The 23,353-nt window shown below is 42.4% G+C and overlaps 1 protein-coding gene across 2 annotated transcripts in view; it reads right to left on the bottom strand.

The window, feature by feature from the left end:
• Nucleotides 1-13,540, bottom strand: part of cntn2 (contactin 2) — a 96,661-nt gene extending 83,121 nt beyond the window's left edge. For both annotated transcript variants that reach the window (XM_080890330.1, XM_080890329.1), the window contains exon 1: nt 13,287-13,540. The gene's annotated coding sequence lies outside the window, so the exon portion shown is untranslated. The remainder of the gene's footprint in view (nt 1-13,286) is intronic.
• Nucleotides 13,541-23,353: the final 9,813 nt, after the last annotated feature.

Raw genomic sequence — 23,353 nt, forward strand, 5'->3', positions numbered from 1 at the left:
AAGTACTTGACTGGCCAACCATGTCCCCAGACTTAGACCCTATTGAGCATCTGTGGGGGTCATATGATTGTTGAGTTTTCTCTGTATGTATTATTGCAGGGTCTACCTTACAATATGAAGCGCCTTGAGGTGACTGCTGTTGTGATTTGGCGCTGTATGACTACAACTGAATTGAATGAATTTACTTGGTATTGGAATGACACGTTGTTATGGCCCTGGCCATAATGTGTTTTGGTGGCTGCTTCTTTCGCTGTGTCTTTAAGTCTCTGCAGGTCCCTGATTGAATTAGCTGGGGGCTGCTGATCGGTCCCCTGATCATGTGGTTGCTTCAAAATCTGTCACCAGCAGTTGTCCCGGGGCAGCAACTGACCTGAGCCTTTCCTCCAAACTGTGATATTTGTGATTCTCGTGACTTACTGAGCTTGTATATAGTGTGTAAATCAGCCTTCTCTTGTAAATAGTCACTGAAGCCGAAGGGGTGAGCTTCCCTGTTGTTTTCTGTATAGTTTCCTCCTGTTATTCAGTTAGGGAGTTAGGCGTAGCATTTGTCTTTTGTTTGTTCTTTTCATCACGTAGGGTTTAGTGCGCATGCGCCAACCAGCGTGCAGCCTGTTACAGTCGCTCCTGCTTTTCTCTTAGTTTAGCTTTTTTTTCTTACGTATTCTTTTTTTTTTCTGACTTGTATTTTCCTCCGTTTTCTATCTCTTACTCAATCATGTGGATTGAGAGAGTTTTTGTTCTTCTGGTGGCCGTGGAACTCTTACTTTTATCAAGGAACGGGACCGCGGCACATCTCCTACACGCACGGACTGTTTACTCCAGAGATCAGCTGATCGCCCTGATGCCGGCCGGTTCGCTGGCCAGGCCCGCAGAAGTACCAGCTGAAATTTGGAGGAAAACACATCGGGGATGCAGAGGTCAAGGACAGAAGAGAAGAAAAAAGGTGACGGTGAGACAGCGGAGGCTCGAAGCGAGGAGGAGGTTTAAACCGTGTCTGCCGTCTATCGTGATGGGTAATGTGCGATCGTTGGCAATTAAAATCGACGAGCTCTCAGCACTGGTACGGAGTCAGAGGGAATACCGAGAGTGTAGCCTGATGTGTTTCACCGAATCATGGATGCACCAGGTCATTCCCGATGAGAATGCTTCCGTGGAAGGCTTCCACACTGTTCGGGCGGACAGGGACAGCATCGCTAGCGGTAAGCGGAAAGGAGGTGGGCTTGCTGTTTTAGTTAACAACCGGTGGTGTAACCCTACCAACATAACAATCAAAGAAAGGATTTGTTGCCCGGACACTGAACTGTGTGCTGTTGGACTCAGGCCGTATTATTTACCCAGGGAATTCTCTCACGTCATCTTGGTGGCTGTTTATGTTCCTCCCTCTGCTAACCCCACAGCTGCATGTGACACTATCCACTCTGCCATAGCTCGGCTACAGACTCAGCACCCGAGTGCCTTTATTGTGATCTCGGGTGACTTCAACCATGTATCACTGGACAATACACTAACAACATTCAAACAATATGTGGACTGTCCCACCAGGGGAGAGAAAACTTTAGACTTACTGTATGCTAATGTCAAGATGCATACAGCTCCTCCTCCCTCCCCCCACTTGGTAGGTCAGATCATAACCTGATTCACCTCACCCCCCGCTATGTGCCAATTGTGAGGAGGGAACCTGTGACTACCAGGACTGTTAGGAGGTGGTCAGAGGAGGCCTTAGCAGAACTACAGGGCTGTTTCGAGGTGACCGACTGGGAAACACTCTGTGAGCCTCACGCCGAGGACATCAATGGGCTTACTGAGTGTATCACAGACTACATAACTTTCTGCACCGACTCCATTGTTCCAGCTCAGACTGTTCATTGTTACCCAAAATAACAAGCCGTGGGTGACTAAGGACATCAAAGCCCTCCTCAACAACAAGAAGAGGGCTTTCAGAGGGGGCAACAAAGAGGAGGTGAGGAAGGTCCAGGTGTTACTAAAGGACAAGATCAGAGAGGCTAAGGACAATTACAGGAGGAAGCTGGAGTGGAAACTCCAGCAGAACAGCATGAGAGAGGTGTGGAGGGGCATGAAGACCATCACTGGATTCAGGCCAACCAACAGCAGGGGAGCTGAGGGAGGTGAGAATAGAGCCGACGAGTTGAATCTGTTTTTCAATAGATTCGACACCACAGTGTCTGCTCCCACCCCCACAACCTCACCTGCAGTCAGCCTGGAATCCAGAGCCACACCACTGTGCCAGCCTCTCTCTTCACATGTTGCCTCCTGTGAGATTCCTGACACCCCTCCCCCACCCATCACCTTCACTCAATACCAGGTTGAGATGCAAATGAGGAGACTTCACTCAGGCAAGTCTGCTGGACCAGACGGAGTGAGTCCCCTTGTCCTCAAGACCTGTGCCCCCCAGCTGTGTGGAGACTTTCATAAACTGTTTATGCTGAGTCTGAGTCTGCAGAGGGTCCCGGTGATGTGGAAGACATCATGCCTCGTCCCTGTACCAAAGACGCCACGTCCCAGTGGCCCCCAGGATTACAGGCCCGTGGCACTGACCTCCCACATCATGAAGACCCTGGAAAGGCTCATCCTGGACCAGCTGCGACCCATAGTAAGACCACACCTGGATCCCCTTCAGTTCGCTTATCAGCCTCGTCTCGGAACAGAGGACGCCATCATCTACCTGCTCAATCGTGTCTACACCCATCTGGACCAGCCGGCGAGCACTGTGAGGGCCATGTTTTTTGACTTTTCCAGTGCTTTCAACACCATCAGGCCGACCCTCCTGGGTGATAAGTTAGCAGCGATGCAGGTGGATGCTTCTCTGGTGTCCTGGATTGTTGATTACCTGACAGGAAGACCACAATATGTACGTCTCCCACAGTGTGTGTCTGACAAGGTGATCAGCAACACAGGGGCACCACAGGGGACTGTCCTCTCCCCCTTCCTCTTCACCCTCTACACCACAGACTTCAGCCACTGCACAGAGACATGCCATCTTCAGAAGTTTTCTGATGACTCTGCGGTGGTTGGATGCATCAGCAGGGATGATGAGACAGAGTACCGGGCTGTGGTCGACTCCTTTGTCACGTGGTGTGAGCAGAATCATCTGCAGCTCAACGTGGCAAAGACCAAGGAACTGATCGTGGACTTCAGGAAGACCAGGAAACACTTGACCCCTGTTTCAATCCAGGGGGTCAGTGTTGACATTGTGGAGGACTATAAATACCTTGGAGTACACATTGACAATAAACTGGACTGGGCTAAAAACACCACAGCACTTTACAGGAAGGGCCAGAGTCGTCTCTATTTTTTGAGGCGACTGAGGTCCTTCAACATCTGCCAGAAAATGCTGAGGATTTTCTATGAGTCTGTGGTGGCCAGTGCGATCCTCTATGCTGTTGCATGCTGGGGGAGCAGGCTGAGGGTCGCAGATGCCAACAGACTTAACCCTTTAAGACCTACCATAGAACCAAGTTCGCCAGAGCTTATATTATATTTTTACATGCTGTGGAGCCATTTTTGGGAGCATTTAAAGTTGCTATACATCAATACAACCATTATAGCCCAGATTTTAATAATATGTCTGCATTAAGTGCATAGTAATTACATAAATTGCAAAAAAGTGCAATAAACTACAAAAAAATTTAAAATCGTTTTTGTTTTTTTAACATATATTTCTAGTTAGAGAAATTTAAGAGGCTTATCCCTCAAAACTGTAAATACAAAAAAGTTGCACAAAATAGTTTCCCACCACAGGAAATTTATTTTGAGTGTCTTCATAGTTTTATTTTTGAAATACACCAATTTTTATACACTGCAGGAAAAACGAAAATAAATATTATACTGCAAATTTGCAAAAAAGCAGCATATGCATCAAAATAAACTATTTCCAGCAGTGCAATATGAGTCCTAAGCATCCCAGAAACGACACAGAAAGTCATAAAGTCAAAGATAACTTTTAAAAAGAGCAGTATAGGCCCTGAGGCCCTGATCGCAAAAAAGACTACATTTCCGCGAAAATGACGTCACTTCCGGTTTCGGCCAGGTAATGGCGGAAATGCAAAAGTTCGCGCTGACGTCTATTCCAACGTAGGAAGTGTTATGAACAGCTGATCGGACCGGCAAAGCGTGTTTCTGGAATATTATGTTTCTGTTCCTGCAAGCGTTTTTTATGCAGTTTTTGCAAAGCTTTATGTGGAAGGAAACCGTGACCTAGGACAAGCTGATGGCACAATATGTAAGTACAACTCCTCCGGTTTCATATGCAAAAAAAATTTTTGCGCTAGCTTACGTGGTTGCAGTGCTACCGGGATTTAAAAATAGTTACGCATAACAGAGCATGCCCGCTCCGATCGGTTCTAAAGGGTTAATAAACTAATCCGTAAGGCCAGCAATGTTGTGGGGATGGAGCTGGACTCCCTCAAGGTGGTGTCGGAGAGGCGGATGCTGTCCAAGATAAAGACAATGTTGGATAACACCTCCCACCCACTCCATGACATGTTGGTCAGTCACAGGAGCTCGTTCAGTGAGAGACTGAGATTACCAAAAAGCACCACTGAACGACACAGGAAATCTTTCCTGCCTGTGGCCATCTCCCTGTACAACGCATCCACTTAACACACTGTTTGCTGCTACAGCTACACATGTTTCTTTTCCAACTATTTATTTATAAGTGACTTATGTATGTATGTATGTATATATATGTATATATTGTACTATTCTTAGTTAGTGTATTGTCTGTCTTGTCTTAATGTTGGTTTAAAATGGAGCACTGTAACAAAAAATAATTTCCCCCAGGGATCAATAAAGTATTCTGATTCTGATTCTGATTCTGATTTAGGTAGCACCTCCTTGACTGATTAAGCTGGTTTTGTTTGTTATTTTGGCCTTTGTTCACCCCGGAGTCACGCTTCAGTTTAGACCAGGGGTCGGCAACCTTTCTGATGGCGAGTGCCATTTAAAATTTCCTCAGAGGTCAGTGTGCCATATGATTGCATTAGCAATAAATTTAATAACGCTCTATATGAACAACAACAACAAAAAATCAGCCCGGGCATTTTGACGAGAGACCAGCCCCCCAGGTATTAAAGCCATAAAGCCTTTGAATGAAAACGCTGCTGTGACAGTGATGTACAGTCTTGTTGGTATATGTGTGATTTCTATACATTTGACATCAGATAAAAACTTTGGTTGTAAGATTCAGATAATTATTTATTAAAAGCGAGACATTTTAAATGAGAATAAGAAAGAAAAGTATTTCTTTGTGCCCCCCTCTCCCTTTTAATGCCCTACCTGCCCCCCTGGCAACACTTTGCTAGACCCCCCCCTGCACAGTTACCAGCTGTCAGCTACATAGAAAAGGATCCTGGTGTTATTTGTCTCTCAGAAACAGTTCATAACTTCAACTCATTCATGTCACCTAAAAGGTAAACCTGTTTCTCCATCACCTGTTCAGCTCTGATGGTTCAGTAAGGACATCTCCTGGTTTCATCTTCATGTTTCCCTCTCACCACATAACCAAACCGACATCATGACCAGCAGCTTTACAGCTGTGGCTCCAGCAAACATCAGCTGATACTAGAAATTAATATTAAATAAATTCTAACAACAGCTGATCAAGCTTAAACGTGCTGCTGTTGTTTAGCGCGACATCCGCTGGTTTCCTCTTTCTGGCGCAAAGTGAGCGATAAACAAACAAGAGAGAAAAGACGATCAGCTGATCATTGATCAGTTTCATGATTGAAGTAGCAACAGGAGAGGGAGGGGAGAGAATGAGAGGAGAAGAGGCAGCTGTGCAGCGAAGACACAGAATAACTCCAGCTTTGTGCCTTTTCCATTCTAGCTGAAGGACAAACTGTGTTCCTTCTCAGCTCAACATGAAACGCGTAATATTTTCTCTGAATGCGAGACGATTCTGTCTTTTTACAGGACATTTGGCAACTCTACTAACTAACCTTATGAATAAAACAAAGTTCACTATCAGTAACATCATAGCACCACCCAGCTGTATAGAAACTGCTAGCAATAACATATAACATGCTAGCTAGCAACGAAAATAAACTCCACCTAAACTTGGTTCATATCTGACCCAGAGAGACTGCAGGTCATAACTTCTTACCTGAAGTTCAGTTCACCTGACGCTCGGACCGGCGGCCGCCTCGGGTCTCTGCTCCTCCACCTGCTGGCCTCCACCACTTGTTACTGAATCTGAGGAAGCTCCACCACAGCCACCATCAAACAGCTGAGTTATTTTTACACACCGGCCAGCATCTGGCCGATCCACCACCTTTCATTGTTTATACCGTTACAAAAAAAATAAAATAAAATCATCGGCCCACCGTGCAAATGCCCGGTGGGCCGATGGCCAGTCCAGCTATGGTCGTGCCATCAGTTAACCCTTCGCGTGCCAACTGTGGCACGCGTGCCTAGGGTTGTCGACCCCTGGTTTAGACAACAAACCACTGTTTCACTAAGAAATCGTTTTCCCCTGTGTATGGTTTTGGGGACCAGGGCGGGGTCACTTCCTTTTTTTCTAACTCTTATGTTGCGTACCAGTATCCCTAGATTGGGGCGTAACACACATGAATATTGCTGTGTAGTATCACACAGCAATATTCCCCACCTCACAACAAAACTTTATAAATTGTAGTTTAAATATAATTTTTTAAACAAAAACTGGAGTGAAAATATACACATGAGAAAAGCTTCACCGCCGTGATGGATTTTTAACTTTAAGAAGCAGTTTGTTATGGCTTTAATAAGTGCATGGTGCTTTTTGAAGTTTTACCATCGTTTACAAGTATTTGCAGACAAATATGGAAACTACAGACAACCGTAGCAATCTGTTAGCAACCAAAGGAATCACAAGGATGTTTTTGCATAGCACCTTACTTGCAACCAACTTCCAGAGCAAAACTGTAAATATCATGCAGGATGTGCCCAACAGGTGCAGTGTCACATGATAGTTATTACTATAATGCAAGTCAAATGAAACAGCAATGTTTCAAACAGCTTGACAAATACCAGCACAAACTGTTCTCTATAGTGCAGTGGCTGTCTTTAGTGTGTCTTTAACTGTCAGATATGGAAACTCCTACATCCCCTCGTTCTCGACTTCATTCGCCTGTGATTGATTTTATTAATCAATGGCATTCACTAACACCGTTTTAACAGACAGGGAGAGATGGGGTTGCTGGTTATCTACAGATGGGAAGCTCTTATTTCATCATTAAGAAGTGATGAGATTTTCAATATAATGCACAACAGCCAAACAATAAGCACTGAAATGAGAAACACAAAAATGCCTCATTTCAACGTTTTCCTAAAGTTGGGGAAAATACAAGGCCGAGGACTATTTATATACCACTGATCTGTAAATACTTTGATTCATGGAAAGGGGACCGTGTAACATCACAGCCAGACACAGATATTTGAGCAGGGTTTGGAAGTTGTTGGCCTTACGTGTGGGATCAGGGACCCATTTAAATGGTCGTCTCATGTGTGATAAAGAATCTGTTGCAATGGTAATGATAATCTGGGCCAGCTGTCTGAAAGGGTTATTTTGGGCCTCAGAATGACTGTAGCGATTCATCAGAGATGTGCAGAGCGCTGAAGGAGAGTTTAAAAGATGCAAGTGGTTCACAGTTTACTGCATTTTAAAATGAAATCCATACATTATTAGTAAAACTAATGTTAAGAGTAGTGCTGTCAGTGTTAGTCGTTAAAATGACGTTAACGCCATAAACGCGTTAACGCAGCAAATCTCCGTAAGGGAGTTAGCCAGGATCGCCCCGTGCTTGGGGCTGCATGGCGTCAACGCGTTAGCGCGGTTAGCTCGTTAATGTGTTAGCGCTGTGCAGCCCCATTCACGGTGCGATCTGCGTCATTTTAACGAGATTAACGCTGACAGCACTAGTTAAGACATCTAAGTAATACATTTTGTGTTTATTTGCTGTAGCTTTTTTAAACTCTCCTTCAGCGCTCAAAACTGACCTCAGAACAGCAACGTTATGTCTACGTTAAGTATTGGTGAACCACAAGGGTCATCAAGTTCACCGTTCGCCGACAGTCATGGGATGGTCAGTCTTCACTGCAGATGTGTTAGTTTCTGTTAGCCTGTTAGGTTAACACTACAGGCCCAAATTGTGTGTTCTAGCAAAAGTAAACTGAAAGACTTTTTGTTCTTTCCCAACATCAGTCAGGATTCAGAAAACAACACAGCACAATAACTGCTGCTGTTAAAGTGGTTAATGACATCGTTGATTCAATGGACTGCAAAACCTCCTGTGCTGCTCTTTTTCTTGACTTGACCATGCTATTTTATTACATAGACTAAACAATATTGGTCTATCTGTAAATGCTGTAAGTTGGTTTTCAAATTACTTGTCAGCAAGAAACCAGTGTGTCCATGCTGCTGGGTCTTCTTCCTCTTTTCTCCCAGTATCCAAAGGAGCTCCACAGGGCTCCATATTAGAGCCATTGCTATTTCCTCTTTACATAAACAACCTTTGTGATAATTTGTCAAATGCAGCATTTCATCTTTATGCAGATGATACAATTATTTATTGTTCATCCCCTTCAGTAGCACAAACCCTGCAGTTTCTGCAGTCTGCCTTTGATGTCGTTCAGTCCCATTTAACTCAAGTTGGTGTTAAATGCAGAGAGATCCAAGTTCATGTTATTCTCAAATGGCAAAGAGTTGTTAGCTACGTCTCCTAAGATTAAAACAATTCAAGGAACTGAAATTGAAATGGTCACATCCTACAAGTATCTAGGGATCATTATAGATCAGAATTTGTCATTTAAGACTCACATCCAAAGGCTTGTGTTGAAGTTAAAACTAAAACTAGGTTACTTTTTTAGAAACCAATCCTGTTTCTCCCTCCAAGTGAGAAAACATTTGATTCGTGCAACCTTTTTACCTTTATTGGATTATGGTGACCTGCTTTTTATGAATGCACCTGCCCACTACCTAAAGAGGTTGGATACTGTGGACCATTGTGCTTTACGTTTTATTACTGGCTATGGAAATCATGTACATCATTGTTCTTTGTCTGCTGCTGCTAAATGTCCATCTTTGCATATTCGCAGACTCTCCCATTGGTTGATCTTTATTTATAAATCTCTCCTTGGGCTGGTTCCATCTTATTTATGTGTTTATATGTGTAAAAACCACAACCAATACAGCCTTCATTCGCACAAAATCATACAATTGATTGTCCCAAAAATCAGAACAGTATTGGGGAAAAGGCTTTTAAATACGCTGCCACTGCTTCCTGGAATAATCTGCAGGAGGAACTGAAATTATCAGAACTGGTTACCTTGGGAGAGTTTAAGTCTGTCTTAAAGGAACGAGAGAACAGGGCCCTGTGCTTCGTACGTCGCTTACTACATCCAAGATCAAATGAAACATCCAAGACCAAATCATCGCGCTAACTCTGAGCTCGCTATTCCGGTTCCCCGAACACACCTGTTGTTGACGATTAGTATAGCTGGATGAAGTAATGTGAGATCACTGGGTGGCCCAACAGGGGCTACGCATCGATAGTAGAAACATTGATCGGCAACCCTTTGATTGGTCGGCGAAAATGTCGAAGGAGCGCGCTCGGTATTTTTCGGCAGCAGAGCAAGAACTCTTGAGTGAGGGATTTCAGGAGTTTCAGAGTTTAATTAAAACGCAAGGGAACACTGCAAAGGCTGCAAAAGCAAGGAGCGAGGGCTGGCAGAAAGTTGCTGACAAATCAAACTCGTAAGTAATTCAATAATAACAATAATAATGGAGTGAATTTATATAGCGCTTTTCAAGGCACCCAAAGCGCTTTACAATGCCACTATTCATTCACTCTCACATTCACACACTGGTGGAGGCAGCTACGGTTGTAGCCACAGCTGCCCTGGGGCAGACTGACAGAAGCCAGGCTGCCATATCGCGCCATCGGCCCCTCTGGCCAACACCAGTAGGCGGTAGGGTAGATTTATTATATTACATTATATCCTCTTTCACATTAGAGCCACAACAGGACCCACTAGAACATGGGAACAAGTAAAAGTGAAATATAAGAATGTTCTACAGAATGGTAATATTTATCACTTATATTGCTTGTCGTCTCTTGGAAAGAGACCCTGGAATAATCTGTTTGTTTGTTCATCACAGCAACCAAGAAAAGGGCAGAGCAAAAAAAGACAGGTGGTGGTCCTGCACCCCCTCGTCAACAAGTTGGTTAAGTAAATAATACCCTCACGGGAAAATCGATATCTCTCTATGAGCACACTGTCGCGCTGAGCTAAAGGATCCTGTCTATCCCGCAATATACGCTGAATTCGGAGGACTCTCCTTATCAATCTTGCACCTTCCGCAATGGGTGGCTCGCGTATACGGACAGGACATGGCTGCGACAGGCTTCCCAAATCCACCTTCGCTTTTATAGCCGTGGTCTCTCATCTTGATTACACGAAGTAATTTACAATTACTACTCTGAAATATGAATTACATCTGTAATAATCACATACATGTAATAGAATGTTAATAGTAGATTTCCCTTTTTTAGGAAATGACCTGTATGTATCTGTGTGAAATCAATAAAAGGATCAAGTGCTGCATTATCTTTAGTTACATTGATGTTATTTATTTATGGTGAAACAGTGGTGGAATATCGCTGTTGCTTTCGTATGAATGACGCGGGCATACCTGCGTGGCCGCGATCTAATCCTGTTTACATAAAGTAAACCTGCTCCCCAGCAGGTTTACGCTTACGGCTCTGTTGCTATGACAGCAAGTCCCGGATGGGCTTCGGGGAACCGAACGATCCGGGATCACGCGAAATCGTCAACAATCTCATCCAGCTAACTTACTTAGCGAGGTACGAAGAACAGGCCCCAGCTCTTTTACTCAGTGTGATTGTTTTTAATGTACTCTTAATTTGATCTGTTATTGTATATTTTACACATGTTGGTGTGGGATACTGTATTTGTTTTAAATCTTATATACCTATGTGGTATGTGACTTTTGTTGCCATGATGCCAGGTCTCTCTTGAAAATGAGATTTTTAATCTCAATGAGATTTTTTACCTGGATAAATAAAAGACTAATGATAATAATAGCTGCAGACGTCCTGTACAGGGGTAACTGTACGGGACAGCCTAGCTGTAACTGACTAGGTCTGCGGACAATCCTAACATCCTCTCATGATGCGACCAACTAGCAGCCCTCACAGTTAGCTGCAACCAACAGCCACGCTCGCCCCTGATCCTTGCACTTGATAAAATGGCTAGGTCATACTTTAGCGGTCAGGAAAAGAAGTCCTGGAGATCTGTTTACAGGATTAGAACAGCCAGGAACCATAAAAGATGCATACACGGTTTAATCTTTACCAGTTCACAGGATTAAAAAGGAAACGATTAAATGCAGGTAGGATTTTTTTTATTTAAACAATTTAGCAGGGACAAAGCAAATATCTGAACCAAATAATATGACTCATAAGATCAAATCACATAAATCCTATAAATTCTCAACTAACCAGTTCTGTGCTAATGCTTCTTGTCTACTACTGGACTTGAATTAGTTAGAGTTTACGCCCATGCCTGCAGCACAACAGTCTCCCGGTCGTGCCCGAAGAAGTGAAAACGTGGAAACAGAGACTCAGTACAAAGTCGAGCAACTTCATCAAGGCCTCATTCCAACACAGCAGGATGAGAAAAGACTTTTAGGTCGTAGGTTTATCTTCCAGGACTCCAGCTGTGAACTTTTCTTCAAGAACAACTCATTTTACACATAAACATCACAGCCACGCTGATCTCAAATGGACCTGACCAACGCAACTACGAGATAAAGGTGCAAACTTACAGTTCTAACAGTTCCGTCCTGTAACTGTAAAATATAAGCTTTCTGTTAATTCACAGAAAATGTGAATGACTGAAAAAACCTCTGTCATTATTGTAACTGAGTGATGGATGACTGATACCTCCTGTTCATGATGCTACTGCATTTCTCTCATTCAAAATCATTACTGATCATTTTCATTTATTCTCTTATAATTACCATGCTCACCTCATACGGCTGCATCCTGAGCCTTTTATGCAGACGGACTCAGGTGGATGAGGTTTATTTATATGTGTTTAATAAGTATTCATTTGTTTGGTGTTTGAAAATAGCCGTGTTAGTTATCTTATTATAAACAGTAAACATGAACAACAAGAACATGATGATAAATTTATATTTTTTACACATCAGCATAGTAAAAAGTGCCACAGTAATAAAACAACACATGTAAGATGTGTAGGCCTGTGCCACTGTACAGGCGTCCCCCTGACACCGAGTACCAGAGAAATACTTCCTTAGACACTTTAGTTTGTGAACTTATAGCCATAAATTACAGCTGAAAGATTAAGGTAAGGTATAAAACAAGTTTTCAGCAGGTCTTCAAAACCAAGCACCGATTCGGCCAACTTGATTGGCTGAAGAAACTTATTCCAAAGTGCGGCTGCCTCTTTTTAAAACAAGAGCGTCCAACAGTTAAAAAAGACTCAGAGCAGATGATCAGAGGAACTGAATGCTGGAGGAAGGTCTCAGTAGCTGATATATGTGGGAGCCGGTCATGTAGGGATTCATGTTATTAATTACATTTCACAATGAATTTCACTTGCAGCCGCTGAAGAGATAAAAGAATAGGCGTGTTGTGTAAGCAGCCTCTGGATGCCTGAGGAGGACTGATACATGTGCAAAGTGATTTTTGTAATGGTTCATGGATTCAAATTTCAAATGCTGTTCAAAAGTTCCAGATTCTTAGCAGATGCCTTTATAGTGGTGGGAAGAGCGCGATGTAATGGCTGACCATCATTAGAGAGCCTGGGAGCCACAGGAACCTCGGTTTTCTTGGATGGGATTTCGGGAGATTACTGGGCTGTTTTTCTGCTCCTCATGCCCACCCTACTCACTCTGTTTGGAACCGAAAGATCGAGCTGCTTCAGTGTCCCCAGGAGGCTGAGCCGCTACACGAATATGTGTCCTGCATGGATGCAACCCCAAAGCAGCAACAATAAGAAGATGATCTCTGACATATACAGATCTTATCTGATTCTGCGACCCCTCGGTTAATGCAGGACGCTTCATTATTTCATACAGGCAGAGATTTCCGGTTGAAATGTAGCTAATAACGCACAGCACATTACATGTTGGCGTTATGAGTCAGTGTAAAGGAAGAACACATGTGACAGATGTGTGAACACCACCAGATCAAATGTTAGTGCTGCTGCCAGTGAGGAAGCAGAGGCGTCGCTGTGTTTACCTCGCCGAGATGCGGACACTTTCTCTCCGGCACTGAGACGCAGCCGCGGATCGTGATGCTGCTCTGCGTCCTCAGTCCTCCCTGTCTGCCGTCCGTCTGCTCTCCTCTTCTGCGTTATCAAACGCTGGTACTGCGATGATGGGCCAGCCTCCAGCCCTCCCTGTCTTACTCCTGCTCGAATTTCTTCCTCCTCACAATGTCTTGCCTTTCTTTCGATCACCTTCTGGTCACTTCTCGCTACTGTCAAGTCTGCAGAAATACGGCAGCAACACTTCCGGTCCCCACAGCCGATAGATTTGATCTACTAACCCGGGACAACAACTTACATATTTACTGCCAAAGAACATAAGATACGTATTTTTCACAACAGAATCATTCCACTTGATGTCAGTTTGACTCAGGTGCTACTAACACTAACTACCTGCATGATGACCGCTAAATATGTTTTTCTTCTCCTGCTATTTTTTTCAGCATACCGAGACAGTAAGAAAAACATTACCACCGTTTTTCTTTTAGCGATAGTTGGCCATGATGTGAAAGCAGGAACTGAGTGCTTTATAGTCTAGGTGAAGAAAAGGTTTCAGTGTTGGTCAGTGTGCAATAGAGTTGTTAAGCTTCATATTTTGTGATGGGTCTCCCTCATACGTTACAATTTACCCTAAGTTGTGTTATAACTAACCACAGCAATGAGGCAGGTTGAAACAGCTGAACTCCTTGTGTTTGATACCAATTCATTCAAGTAAAAACATTGTCACTTCCGCTGGAGAAATGGGGATATTGTCTCATCTGATAAATCTCATAAATAAACTAAATATATGTGTATATATATATCATATTTCAGACAAGCACAAACGTACATGGTGAACAGTTAAAAGCTGTGCCTCAGTAATACTGGTGCGTTTGACCTACATTATTTATTAGTTAATGTATTTTATTTTTTAATTTAGTGTGAAACGTGACACCAAACGTACAACAGGACACAGGGTGGAGACAAGGCGATGACAAGACAAAATAAAATACGCATATTTACATATTTCATCAAACTTTGTGAAATATATTCTTGAAATATATAAATTAGAACAAAAATATCAAAATGAAGATGTTGACTTTTGTCTTCATGTGTGCTGTATTTGATTTATAGCCACTATGATCCTCGCATATTTTTTTTAACTTTATTTGAAATTATAAAGCGAACAGTCAGTCATTCCAGTTCATTTAAAGCAAGTACAGCAAAACTAATGGCGTCAGACGGCTGGCCAAAAACTCTTATTTTGAAGGCAAATTCAAGCTACTTCCGGTACTATTCGCTCTCTCGGTCCGTGAGCTTGACGCAGCTTCGCCATCTGTCAGATACAAAGGCGGCATTTTTTCTTTCCCTTTTGTTGCGGCGCTAGGCCGCCTACCAATGAAGCAGAGCGGCGGCAGGTGTTAGCGCCCATCCTCCCACCACACCCCGTTTCCCCGGGGACGAGGGGGAGAGAGGAAGCCCCCGAACAAGCCCCAGAACTGTATGTCGATACAGGGCTGATGTCATGCATACACACATGCATGACATCAGCCCTCTATCTGGCTTTTGGCAACAAACGTTTAAAGAGGTTAGCATTTAGTAGTTCTGTATTAAACATTTCTATTAAAATGTAATTAGTAATGTTGTTTAAGCTTCTGTTCGTTGCTGTCCAAACACAACGGCTAATTATTAGCAGTAATATAGATAACAAGTCAATAAGGAAAAAATATTTATCCATTCCACAATAGAACCGCTGTCATATGTTTTTACAGCTATATGGTTAAAAAATATGGTTCTAAGTCTGAAATTTAAAGCCATGTTGGTCCCTTAATCCAGGATTACATCTACTGCCAACAGGCTGAACTCTTCTGGCTGCAAAGACACGTCCGATTGTGTGGAAATCTTTGCAGAGATTGCCCAGCTCCTCACTTGGTCTATGACCTCACCAGACGCTTTCACAATGGGTTCATGGTCCCAGCTGCTGGCCTCAGCACTTCTGAACACTGGATTCAACACATACTGTGTTCAAGAGTGTTCCTTACAAAGAAAGGAACACTCTGTGTTTTTATGATAGCTTCATTTTAGTGGAGAGAGACAGAATATCAACCAGATATTCACAAAAACACATGTACACCCCGCATAAAGTAACAACATATTAGGTGGACACAGCACACAACCAATGTCAGATGCAGATAGATCGACAGACAGACAGACAGACAGACAGACAGACAGACAGACAGACAGACAGATAGATCAATAGATCGATAGATAGATCGACAGACAGACAGACAGACAGATAGATAGATAGATCAATAGATCGATAGATAGATCGACAGACAGACAGACAGACAGACAGATAGATCAATAGATCGATAGATAGATCGACAGACAGACAGACAGACAGACAGACAGACAGATAGATAGATAGATAGATAGATAGATAGATAGATAGATAGATAGAACGACAGACAGACAGACAGACAGATAGATCAATAGATCGATAGATAGATCGACAGACAGACAGACAGACAGACAGATAGATCAATAGATCGATAGATAGATCGACAGACAGACAGACAGACAGACAGACAGATAGATAGATAGATAGATAGATAGATAGATAGATAGATAGATAGATAGATAGATAGATAGATAGATAGATAGATAGATAGATAGATAGATAGATAGACCGACAGACAGACAGACAGACAGACAGACAGACAGACAGACAGATAGATAGATAGATAGACAGATAGATAGATAGATAGATAGATAGATAGATAGATAGATAGATAGATAGATAGATAGATAGACCGACAGACAGACAGACAGACAGACAGACAGATAGATAGATAGATAGATAGATAGATAGATAGATAGATAGATAGATAGATAGATAGATAGATAGATAGACCGACAGACAGACAGACAGACAGACAGATAGATAGATAGATAGATAGATAGATAGATAGATAGATAGATAGATAGATAGATAGATAGATAGATAGATAGATAGATAGATAGATAGATAGACAGACAGACAGACAGACAGACAGACAGACAGACAGACAGACAGACAGATAGATAGATAGATAGATAGATAGATAGATAGATAGATAGATAGATAGATAGATAGATAGATAGATAGATAGACAGACAGCCCTACATTGATTAGCCTAATCACCCAGTCTCCATGTTTTACAGTAAAGCTAAGTCCCGAGCAGACTGAGCTCTCCCCTAACACTTCACTGAGCCAGTGTGAGGAGCACAATCAATACTTCTGATGTTAAGGACAGCTGAAAGCCTGCTAAGAAATCTGAGCGGTGTTTTCATCCCTGAGCTGGAGCTGCCACCCGAGTGGCCTTCTGAAGGCAGATTCACCCACATATACTCAGAGAATGGATGTGTTACAGATGACACGTACAGTTCCTTTTGTTTGGATTTAAACATTAGATGTGTACAAAATGTGTAAGAAATGTAAACATCCATAAAAAGCACAATGCACCTATGCTGCAGTTTAACATGTTATTGTCAAAAACGCCATCAAATAACTCAGTGTGTGCCCATCATACATGCTCTTAAAAACTTAATTAGTATATATTAGATTGTGTTCATTCTTGGCCTTGGTGCCATATTTGACTTCTTTACTATTATTTTTTACTGCTAGCATTTTTATGCCTCTATTGCTCCCATATTCATCTGACCATTTATTCAGAGTGTTGTTTGATTAATTGTTCACCTTCATCCCATGATGATTTCATATTCAAATGGCGGGTGTAGGTGGTTATCATCACCTGGATAGGTAATGTAATTAGGTAGGTTATTTGCCTACAGATAAAAGCCAAGCATTACTCCATATTTGGCTCTAAGAAAGGCACAGGGGTCATAAGCCAGCATGCTCCTAGCACAGGTCCTAAGCCTGGATAAACGAGGAGGGCATCGAGGACATTCAGCATAACATCTTTGCCAAATCAAACATACAGATCACCAAGAATCAGCATTCATACCAGATCGATCTGTGCCTGGGTCAACCATGACACCCTCCAGGGCTGGTGCCAACAGAGTGGAAACACTGGAAAAAAGGGATTGGCCATCTCGTGGATTTATGTAAGCATCTTGTGTCATGCTTTAAAGTTAAGTGTAACTATGTAGTGTAGAAACTACATGATATGCAGAGAGGGTAGATTAAATTATTCATATCGTGCTCGAGTGAAGTAAGTACGGTGGCCCTGAGAGGCCAAACAGACAGCAACTTCAGAAAACACTTGCAAAAAGAAAAATGCTGCAAAAGCACACAAGACACAATGGAAATGTTTCTGGGGAGACGATAACCAGACGGACCAGTTGCACGAACCAAGGAACTGGGAGACACTTCAAAGGAGTGAAGGAGAGGTAAATGTGTTGTAATTTCATGATTCTTATCATACTACAGATATGTTTGCAGTGTTGGGGAGTAACAGAGTACATGAACCGCCGTCACGTATTTAAAATATAAAACATGAGTAACTGTATTCTGTTACAGTCACCGTTTAAAAAGGTGGTAATCAGAATACAGTTACTTTGATGAAATAAATGGATTACACGGCGGTCTTTTCCTGTTACATATGTTAGGCTGTCCCCTCTCTGTTTTTGGTTTCCACGCCGGTGGAAACCCAAACAAAACACGCATTCAGAGGCTCTGATGTCTGTGTCTCAGTCTCGCGGCCCATGTTACCTCTACTTGTGGCCTGCATAATGACGTGAAGAAATATTTTCAATAATTATTATTTAAAAAATGATTTAATATGAAGGCAACAGGAAGTGTTACAGGCATCGCCTTAAAGCATGTAGCCTGATGGGCAGTGTAGTCCGTGCTGCAGGGAGAATGGACTGCTGTACCCGTGATGTGTCTGTGAGGAGGGAGAGAAAGGAAAAGTACGAGCTGTCACCGGGCAGAAACGGGAGCTGGAAGCATGTAAATATAATAATAACCACTGCAGCCAAACAGAGAGCCTGACGAGCCCAGCTGTAAGTAAGCTGTTAAGACTCGACTGTACACTGTGTTCCTGTTTTCCTCTGAAACAATAAGTCCTGTTGCAGCAGCCTTTCAACGCCTCTCTCTGTCTCTGCTAGCAAAGTGACCCAGACAACAAAGTAAAGCTAGTTTTCAGCTACGAGCTGACACGAACCCGACGTATTAGCCAGAAGTCCTTTACTACGGCTCGGAGCCGCTGACCTGTTTTATATACGCGCTGAATAGTTTTCTACACGAGATCGCTGCAAAAAGTGCAGCCTTACCTAATGTCCACCTACTGTTACTCATTATATTAAGATTTAAACATCTAGCTGGTGTTGGTGTGGAGAGTAACCTTCAGTAATAGTAATAAATCACAGCAATAGTGCATTCATGTAGTTGTAAACAGCATGATAATATATTATTAAGTAATCCAAAGTATTCAGAATACGTTACTGTCATTGAGTAACTTAATGGAATGTTACAAAATACATTTGGGGCATGTAATCTGTAATCTGTAATGGAATACATTTTAAAAGTAACCTTCCCAACACTGTGTCTTTGCTATTAGATGTTAAGTATTAGCCTAAAAGCTTAATACAACATATGTTAAAACCTCACTTGTTTTGTTTTGTTTCGTTGTGGTTTTTTTATTTATTTATTTATTTTGTTTGTTTGTTTTTGTTTGTTTGCTTCTTGCTTTTGGTTGTTACATCTCTGTATTTGCTGTTATAAAATGCAAAATCTAATAATACTTGAATTATAAAAAAAAAAGTATTAGCCTAAAAATCCGTCGTCTGTTGAAACCAACACAATGTTTTATTTGACTGCTTTGTAAAGTAAATTGCTAAAATCATGAACTCGTGTTTTTCAGGATAAGATGTATTGTCCATTCTGTGGACTCCAGTTTGAGAACTTGACAACATTTTTCTGTTCCTTTGGAAAAGACGTAAGTTTTGTAGCAGCTAAAGATGCTTCCACAGAACAAGAACACTCAAGAGGTAATTTTGTGTGAGCTTCCTGCTATTGTAACTCCAACTCGTTCTATAAGGAAAACATTGAAAAGGGCAAGATTTGTTCAGGTGTTTGTACTTTACAGATAAGATAAGATAAGATAAGATAAGATAAGATAAGATAAGATAAGATAAGATAACCTTTATTAGTCCCACACGTGGGAAATTTGTTTTGTCACAGCAGGAAGTGGACAGTGCAAAAGTTATGAGGCAAAAATTAGAATACAATAAGAATAAATACAGTACACAACTGTACAGAATAGAATAAAATAAATATACGATATACAGTAGAATAAAATAAAATAAATATACAATAAGATAAAAATAGAATACAAATACAAATACTATATACAACTGAGTAAAAATACAACGATGACAGAAAGGATTATTGCACTTAGTATTATTGCATATGTATGGATGTGTGTGCTTGATCAGTTAAAGTCTTTGTTGTGGAGTCTGACAGCAGTGGGGAGGAAAGACCTGCGAAATCTCTCCGTCCCACACCGTGGGTGCCGCAGTCTCCCACTGAAGGAGCTGCTCAGTGCTGTCACAGTCTGCTGCATGGGGTGGGAGATGTTGTCCATCAGGGATGACAGCTTAGCCGCCGTTCTCCTGTCACTCACCACCTCCACTGGGTCCAGAGGGCATCCTAGAACAGAGCTGGCCCTTCGGATCACCCTGTTCAGTCTCTTCCTGTCCCCAGCAGAGATGCTGCCGCCCCAGCAGACCACACCATAAAAGATAGCAGAAGCCACAACAGAGTCATAGAATTTCTTCAGAAGTGGGCCCTCCACTCCAAACGACCTGAGTCTCCGCAGCAGGTACAGCCTGCTCTGCCCTTTCCTGTAGAGGGCGTCTGAGTTATGAGTCCAGTCCAGTCTATTGTTCAGATGAACACCAAGGTACCTGTAGCTGTCCACAGCCTCAATGTCCATACCTTGGATGTTCAGTGGTTGCAGTGGAGAATGCTTGTGCCTGCGGAAGTCTACCACCAGTTCCTTGGTTTTACTGGCGTTGATCTGGAGGTAGTTCAGCTGGCACCAGTCCACAAAGTCTTGAGTCAGTCCTCTGTACTCCTTGTCGCTAACAGTTGCTCTTTTACAGTGATGTGCCCAGGGTTACACCATCTGTCGTTCACAAAAACTGCCAGTCCCCCTCCTTTCCTCTTACCGCTGTCTCTGGTCCTGTCCGCTCGCAGCAGCTGGAATCCCGGTAGTGTCACGCTTGTGTCCGGAGTTAGCGATGTTAGCCCCGACTCCGTTAGCATCATGATGCTACATTGCCGGTACTCCCTCTGTGACCAGGTTAGCGACATGAGCTCATCCATCTTATTGGGCAAAGATCTTACATTTCCAATAATTACAGAAGGAAGAGATGGTCGATAACGTCTCCTTCTCGGGCGACGGCGCTCCTATAGTGTCATAAATGAAAAAGTATTGTTTTAATTGGGAAATTATAGACACCTGGTGTCATGTGACTGAAAGCAAAGACATTTTTCTGCTGGATGTGACTGTGGGGAAGAGGTAGAGTGTTAGGTGCATTATGTTCATAAGTTTTTTGAATAATGACTTTTTCATGTTTGCTTTTGAATTATAAACAACAATCAAAGGAGCTTGCAAAGAAAAGCGTCTGGACTTCTTTAAGTTGCTTGAAGACGTTTCACCTCTCATCCAAGAAGCTTCTTCAGTTCTAAGGTCAAATGGTGGGGAGTCCCAGATATAAACCTAGTGGGAGTAACCCCCACAGAGGGACAAAAGGACCCCCTGATGATCCTCTAATCGCCTGAGCCAAGGTGTGAAACTGGGTGTGGGTCCCAATCAGCCAGAGTTTCGGGTGAGTTCATTGTGAAACCTGGCCCCACCTTATCATGCGAATTCCTGAGGTCAGATGGCCCAGGATGTGAGTGGGCGTTAAGGCGTCTGGGAAGGATCTCAAAACTGGATTATAGATGGCAGAGAGTTGGTGTCGTAAACCCCGCCTCTGTTCAAAGATGGTCACTCACAGTGGACATAGATGCTTCTTTCACTCCTCTTTCAAACCATCTGTCCTCTCTGTCCAAAATGTGAACATTGGCATCCTCGAAAGAGTGACCTTTGACCTTTAGATGCAGATGGACTGCTGAGTCTTGTCCTGTGGAGGTGGCTCTTCTGTGTTGTGCCATGCGCTTGTGAAGTGGCTGTTTGGTCTCTCCAATGTAGAGGTCTGAGCATTCCTCGCTGCACTGTACAGCATACACCACATTGTTAAGTTTGTGTTTTGGCGTTTTGTCTTTCGGGTGAACCAGTTTCTGTCTGAGCGTGTTGCTGGGTCATGGTTTTGGGGCATTCTGCACTGCTAGTTTTCTGCTGTCTAACAGTGTTCTGCCTTCTCCTGTAAGCTTATGTCCGAGGTACGTAACCTCTTTGCCCCACAACTGTAACTTGTGTTGTGAGACTTTATGACCCTGCTCTGTTAAGTGTTGCGTGTCTCCTGTAACGAGAATATCATCAACGTATAGAAAAACCTGACCTGTGGCAGGGAGCGTGCATAATGACATAGATTTCTTTAAAGCTTCTGCATACAGGGTGGGGCTGTTCTGGAATCCCTGAGGCAACCTTGTATAGGTATACTTCTGGTCGTCCAAAGTGAGTCCAAATAGCTTTTGTGAGTCAAAATGTAGTGGTACAGAAAAGAAAGCATTGGATAGGTCTACCACAGAAAACCACTGTTCCTTTGGTGTTACTTGATTTAAAATGGTGTGTGGATTTGCCACCACAGGTGGGATTTGTTCTGTTATGTCATTTATTGCTCTAAAGTCATGTACTAGTCGATATTTCCCCGTGTTTGCTTTTTTCACTGGGAAAATCGGAGTATTACAGGTTGTTTCAGTTGTTTTTACTAAAATGCCTGCTTTTTCCATATCTGCAATTACTGGCCTGATCCCTGTTTTTGCTTCTGTGCTTAAGGGATATTGTGGTTTAACTGGCCTGTGATTTGTGGTAGTTTTTACTACAACTGGATCTGCTAGATCTGACAACAGAGGGTTTGTGTTCAGAGCCTAGAAGTAATTGTTCTATGTTATACACGTCCGTGTTTCCATTGCTCTTTGCTTCCTCGTCTTTGGTTTTTTTTTTGTTCATTACATTTTCACCTGAGGCATTCCTAGATACCTTCTAGTTTTTCAAAGAATTCACACATTTCACACATCTTACATATTTCAACTTTGAAGTTAAAGTTTTCTTATTTTTATCTCTCTATATATACATATATTTAAACTTTGAATTGCTCACAGTTTACAGCTCTAAAACTGGGCATTTGTAAATCATGTACGTGAATTTGCATATGTTGCTTTTGCAGTGTTTCAGACTCCTGCACAATTCTCCGCTTAAGCAGTCAGTTTTATTTCCCAAATTTGCTAACCTATGGGTTTCTTCCGACCGCTGCACCTGGAGAATTGGTCCAGGTCTGCTTTGCTCCTGAAGAAACACAACTAAGACATTTTCATTATTATCCTGAGTACTTAAACTACCCGTTTCCCTCTCTCTGGTCAGAAATACCAACTCATGTTATGTGTATAAGTGTAAGCAGGTCTTCATTACATCTCCTATGCATGTTAATGTTCAGTGAGTGTAAGCTGCTTCCTTCATTGCCTCTGTATGTTATTATCAGGTTTAATTCATGCATCTTTTCACTGATTTCTTAATTCAAAACCATCTCACTTCTGATTCTTTCCAAAAATAATTTCACATGTAACAATTTGTGTATGTGTGTTTCCTATTCATTGACAGACAGCTCCCTGTGCTGTCCTCTATGCAGCTTCTGCTCTAAAAACAAATAAATAAAAATGTTTAATTCGCTCATTAGCTTAGTAGTGTCCACATATTTAAATCAGCTTCTCAATCTTGTAGCTTTAGCTATTATCTACAGGGTTTGGCTTATTAGTTGTTATTATAAATGTGCTCTACATCTCAGTAATATTTATCTAGGATAAATGACAGGTTTTCAAGCAGGTTAAGTGCCTCTATGCACCTAATTGGTTTAGATATTGCCTTTATTTTCTTCATCTCATATGCCA

The sequence above is a fragment of the Rhamphochromis sp. 'chilingali' genome (assembly GCF_963969265.1).
Source record: "Rhamphochromis sp. 'chilingali' genome assembly, chromosome: 9".
In the NCBI taxonomy this organism is placed as follows: Eukaryota; Metazoa; Chordata; class Actinopteri; order Cichliformes; family Cichlidae; genus Rhamphochromis; species Rhamphochromis sp. 'chilingali'.